Genomic DNA, 6,932 nt, shown 5'->3' with positions numbered 1-6,932 from the left:
GTCCCTAGTGGCATATGCACTTTTTGCTATGTAGTTTTTGTGAGTATATTGCCTATTAATAAAGAACTTTCTGCTTTTTCAAATGGTGAATGCGCAATTTAAATAATTATTTTATATTTTGGATCAATACAATCTTTATTGGAGCACCCCGCTGTTGGACATTGAAGTTGTATGAAGTGCGGACACATATATATATAATATTTTATGAAGTGCATTATGAAGTACAACTTTGTCTATTTTCTGCCTTATTTTCAGAATTATAATTAAGTGTAGCTGTAACCATTTCCTTCATGTAAGGTAGTCTATATTATCAGCATCTTGTTGCATTTAAAGTACTTTCCCACTATAAGTAGATTTACCCAATAAAGACTTAACCAAAAGACAGAGGGCCTGATTGAAAGATACATGTTATGTGATCGCTGCACGTAAGCGGACTATATTTTCATTCTTTGTATGCATTGGCATTGCCAATTGCTTTGATGTGTACAGTTGGTGTTGCTGTAATCTGGATACTTGGTGATCCCCAAATCAGGTACTCTCAGGTACAATGTGTAAGCCCTTGTCTGGATGTTACTCTCTGTACCTGAGGGTACCTGATTTTAATTCACCCATTGGGATTCGGCGAAACACCGTATAGAGAATTCAGATAACCAATGACCAAAGTAGTTTTAAGTTACGTATGTAATTGACTATGGGTTAAAGTGCCTGATTCAGCAGTATCTGGTAATATAATCGCAACTGCATTCTTTCAAGGAATGCAGCTGCTATTATATGCTAATAGATGAAAGCACACCGGTATATACTGTAAGAATGCCCTCTGGTGCTTTCACATATCTGTCCGACGTTGGCAAACTGCGAATATATCAGTAACATCATCGCAGATTGGCCAGCAGTGCTGCTTCTGAATGGCTCTGACCTCAAATGCAAGGTCTCAAATGCAATGACTTGCCTGACATGCAGAGAGTTCTCCTGCTGCATAGATGATCGCAAAGGCTAATTTATGAATGCCCTACAAAAGTCGTGTAAATGGTCTGACATGCCTGCATTCGCCTATCCACCCACCATCACCTCCCTGAAATGCTGCCTGGTTGTCACTCACTTTGTGACTGCTTTGCCTTTGTGAGCATGACTGCAAAACAATTGCGTGTGTATTTCGACCCAGACACATGTGCAGTGGTAATGTGCATGCGATTTGTGAGGGCCACCCTGTGTTATCTACTTTAAATATATTTATCTATATATATATATATATATATATATATATAAATATATATATATATATGGGTGGTATTCAGTATTCCGGTTGTTGGGATCCCGGCACACATTATACCGGCATACCGACACCTTTTCACCCTCTTGGGGGTTCACGAACCCCCTGGAGGGAGAATAGATAGCGTGGCGGGCGTTGCCTGCCACCGTGCCCGCAGCGTGGCAAGCGCAGCGAGCCCGCAAGGGGCTCATTTGCGCTCACCTGGCTGTCGTCAAGCCGGCAGTCGGGATCCCGGCACCGGTATGCTGGCCGCCGGGGATCTGGCCGCCGGCAACTCATACCACACCCATATATATATATACATATATACAGTAAATATATATATATATATATATATATATATATCTGCTGGAAATCCTGCACTCTCATCCAAGGTATAAGTTTATCAAATGGTGGGTGCTCCCAATGGGCCGAATAGGTCCACTTGTATACCACAGCAGTTCCAAAGATTTTGGAGGGTGCACTCTCAGAAGAAAAGACTTGTCGCAGCTTCTCACTGAATCACCAATAACTTTTATTGTCGACGTTTCGGTCTGGTCACAGGCCTTTATCAAGACAGGTGATGTAACTTGTCACATATTCAAGATTTTGTAAAGCAATTATAAATTGCAAATGGACAGTAATTACAATTACAAACATTGCGCCTCACCGGCCCCTGTAGGTGCCAACACATTTAAAGAACAAACCCACCACCAGTACCCCTCATACAGGTGATGACATACAAATCACAAATAGATAGGACCCAACCAAATGGTCCAGAGTTACCTTTAAAACCTATTAGTGTCCATATATTGTTCTTAGGTCAAGGATCTACTCTTAAAATAGCAAATAGGGCATAGTCCAAACTACCCAAAAAAGGGAGATCACATAAAACATATTATGAGTCACTACATAATCAACAAGATAATCATATTGAAGCTAGACAAATAAGAGCATAATATTACTCAATACCTGGCTCAGATGACCCTAAGGTATAGATACAGCGGTGTGGATGGTATACAGATGGAATGACAAGTCCAAACACCCAACCTATTATGTACAAGGAAACAATCGGATGCATCAGTGTAATACCCACATATTAACACCAAGACACATAATCCCAAAGGGGACATCATAAAGTAAATGTACTTACATCTGGCAGGAGGCAAAAAGCATGCACCGCTGCATGCTGCCTCACTGTCAGACTGAGCCATTTAACAAGCCCGGGCCTGAAGTGACATCCATTACCGGAAGTCACCAAGCTCCGGACTTCAACCACTTTTAACAACTTAATATTTATAACCTAAACACGACTTACGACTACACTCTTTCATAAACCAACAGATCGCAACCAGTTGTTACAGGCCACAAGTCACCATCCGCCTGCTTTAAAAGAAAGCCTTCCCATATCTCAGTATCTTCGGGTAATGAGGTTGAACTCAGAAGCTACTCGTAGAAAAGAGCAATGCAAGGAGATTACTGCACGGTTTATAGAGAGAGGCTATCCTGATAAACAGCTCCGTACATGTTTTCAAAAAGCTGAACAGATCTTTATGGGTACTAAACTTAAGAGAAATACTCAGGAGCGATTAGTTTTTTCCACTCAGTTTGATGGCAATTCAGCTCAAATGAGAAAGGCATTACACCGCCATTGGCCTATTGTTAAAACAGATGATAGTTTACCTTTTACACAGATGGGATCCCCAATGATGCCTTATAGGAGAGGAGCCAACTTAAAACAGATTCTTATGAGACCAAGACTGTTCCCTGACGATGATAAGAGTAAAACCGCTTGGACCTCTCTAATGCGAGCTAAACCTGGGTGCTTTTCATGCGCCAGCTGCACCACTTGCAGATCAATGATTACGGGACCTACATTTAACCATCCGCCCACAGGAAAAGTGATTAAACTTAAATACCATTTACACTGTCGCCTTGACTACGTCATTTATATGCTGAAATGCCCGTGTGGCCTGTGCTATGTGGGACTTACCACATGGGTATTCCGTGACCGGATGGCTAACCACAGGTCATCCATCCACACAGCGATTCTGACGGGTCAGACGGATAAGCTGGTAGCTCGCCACTTCTTGGAAGCTAGGCATCAAGTGGCGAGCCTCAAGTGCAAACGTATTGATTGGATTCCTCCAAATTCTATTGGTGGAGATCGCCTCTTGGCTCTCAGGCAGCAAGAGTGCTATTGGATCCATACTCTGGATACTGTGGCCCCTAGGTGCCTCAATGAGGCCAACCCACTGAATATATTTCTTTAGTGGGTTGGCATCAATGGGACACCTATGTAACTCTTTAGACTACCAGTACTTTCTATAATACGTTTTTCATAGGGCGTGGTTGCCTATGCTGATCATGGGGATTTACAATTCATCCTAACACCGATCGTCAAGTATACTATCCATCCATACCTGTGGTGCATTTCAGTTTTGCACAGTTAGCTGACCACCAGTATATACTATATAGCAGTACGGTACAGAAGGCCACTGCTCTACCTACCTGTGTGTCGTCAAGTATACTATCCATCCATACCTGTGGTGCATTTCAGTTTTGCACAGTTTGCTGACCACCAGTATATAATATATAGCAGTACGGTACAGTAGGCCACTGCTCTACCTACCTCTGTGTCGTCAAGTATACTATCCATCCATACCTGTGGTGCATTTCAGTTTTGCACAGTTTGCTGATCACCTGTATATACTATATAGCAGTACGGTACAGTAGGCCACTGCTCTACCTACCTCTGTGTCGTCAAGTATATTATCCATCCATACCTGTGGTGCATTTCAGTTTTGCACAGTTTGCTGTCCACCAGTATATAATATATAGCAGTACGGTACAGTAGGCCACTGCTCTACCTACCACTGTGTCGTCAAGTATACTATCCAGCCATACCTGTGGTGCATTTCAGTTTTGCACAGTTTGCTGACCACCAGTATATACTATATAGCAGTACGGTACAGTAGGCCACTGCTCTACCTACCTCTGTGTCGTCAAGTATACTATCCATCCATACCTGTGGTGCATTTCAGTTTTGCACAGTTTGCTGTCCACCAGTATATAATATATAGCAGTACGGTACAGTAGGCCACTGCTCTACCTACCTCTGTGTCATCAAGTATACTATCCATCCATACCTGTGGTGCATTTCAGTTTTGCACAGTCTGCTGACCACCAGTATATACTATATAGCAGTACGGGACAGTAGGCCACTGCTCTACCTACCTCTGTGTCGTCAAGTATACTATCCATCCATACCTGTGGTGCATTTCAGTTTTGCACAGTTTGCTGACCACCAGTATATAATATATAGCAGTACGGTACAGTAGGCCACTGCTCTACCTACCTCTGTGTCGTCAAGTATACTATCCATCCATACCTGTGGTGCATTTCAGTTTTGCACAGTTTGCTGATCACCAGTATATACTATATAGCAGTACGGTACAGTAGGCCACTGCTCTACCTACCTCTGTGTCGTCAAGTATACTTTCCATCCATACCTGTGGTGCATTTCAGTTTTGCACAGTTTGCTGTCCACCAGTATATAATATATAGCAGTACGGTACAGTAGGCCACTGCTCTACCTACCTCTGTGTCGTCAAGTATACTATCCATCCATACCTGTGGTGCATTTCAGTTTTGCACAGTTTGCTGACCACCAGTATATACTATATAGCAGTACGGTACAGTAGGCCACTGCTCTACCTACCTCTGTGTCGTCAAGTATACAATCCATCCATACCTGTGGTGCATTTCAGTTTTGCACAGTTTGCTGTCCACCAGTATATAATATATAGCAGTACGGTACAGTAGGCCACTGCTCTACCTACCTCTGTGTCGTCAAGTATACTATCCATCCATACCTGTGGTGCATTTCAGTTTTGCACAGTTTGCTGACCACCAGTATATACTATATAGCAGTACGGTACAGTAGGCCACTGCTCTACCTACCTCTGTGTCGTCAAGTATACTATCCATCCATACCTGTGGTGCATTTCAGTTTTGCACAGTTTGCTGTCCACCAGTATATAATATATAGCAGTACGGTACAGTAGGCCACTGCTCTACCTACCTCTGTGTCATCAAGTATACTATCCATCCATACCTGTGGTGCATTTCAGTTTTGCACAGTCTGCTGACCACCAGTATATACTATATAGCAGTACGGTACAGTAGGCCACTGCTCTACCTACCTCTGTGTCGTCAAGTATACTATCCATCCATACCTGTGGTGCATTTCAGTTTTGCACAGTTTGCTGACCACCAGTATATAATATATAGCAGTACGGTACAGTAGGCCACTGCTCTACCTACCTCTGTGTCGTCAAGTATACTATCCATCCATACCTGTGGTGCATTTCAGTTTTGCACAGTTTGCTGATCACCAGTATATACTATATAGCAGTACGGTACAGTAGGCCACTGCTCTACCTACCTCTGTGTCGTCAAGTATACCTTCCATCCATACCTGTGGTGCATTTCAGTTTTGCACAGTTTGCTGTCCACCAGTATATAATATATAGCAGTACGGTACAGTAGGCCACTGCTCTACCTACCTCTGTGTCGTCAAGTATACTATCCATCCATACCTGTGGTGCATTTCAGTTTTGCACAGTTTGCTGACCACCAGTATATACTATATAGCAGTACGGTACAGTAGGCCACTGCTCTACCTACCTCTGTGTCGTCAAGTATACAATCCATCCATACCTGTGGTGCATTTCAGTTTTGCACAGTTTGCTGTCCACCAGTATATAATATATAGCAGTACGGTACAGTAGGCCACTGCTCTACCTACCTCTGTGTCGTCAAGTATACTATCCATCCATACCTGTGGTGCATTTCAGTTTTGCACAGTTTGCTGACCACCAGTATATACTATATAGCAGTACGGTACAGTAGGCCACTGCTCTACCTACCTCTGTGTCGTCAAGTATACTATCCATCCATACCTGTGGTGCATTTCAGTTTTGCACAGTTTGCTGTCCACCAGTATATAATATATAGCAGTACGGTACAGTAGGCCACTGCTCTACCTACCTCTGTGTCGTCAAGTATACTATCCATCCATACCTGTGGTGCATTTCAGTTTTGCACAGTTTGCTGATCACCAGTATATACTATATAGCAGTACGGTACAGTAGGCCACTGCTCTACCTACTTCTGTGTCGTCAAGTATACTATCCATCCATACCTGTGGTGCATTTCAGTTGTGCGCAGTATATATACAGTAGTAGTAGGCCATTGCTATTGATATATTACTGGCATATAATTCCACACATTAAAAATGGAGAACAAAAATGTTGAGGGTAAAATAGGGAAAGATCAAGATCCACTTCCACCTCATGCTGAAGCTGCTGCCACTAGTCATGGCCGAGACGATGAAATGCCACCAACGTCGTCTGCCAAGGCCGATGCCCAATGTCATAGTAGAGAGCATGTAAAATCCAAAAATAAAGCTCAGTTACATGACCCAAAAATCTAAATCAAAATCGTCTGAGGAGAAGCATAAACTTGCCAATGTGCCATTTACGACACGGAGTGGCAAGGAATGGCTGAGGCCCTGGCCTATGTTCAAGGCTAGTGGTTCAGCTTCACCTGAGGATGGAAGCACTCATCCTCCTGCTAGAAAACTTAAAAGAGTTAAGATGGCAAAAGCACAGCAAAGAAC

Source organism: Pseudophryne corroboree, chromosome 2 (assembly GCF_028390025.1).
Source record: "Pseudophryne corroboree isolate aPseCor3 chromosome 2, aPseCor3.hap2, whole genome shotgun sequence".
Classification (NCBI taxonomy): Eukaryota; Metazoa; Chordata; class Amphibia; order Anura; family Myobatrachidae; genus Pseudophryne; species Pseudophryne corroboree.
Note: the sequence above shows the minus strand (reverse complement) of the source record.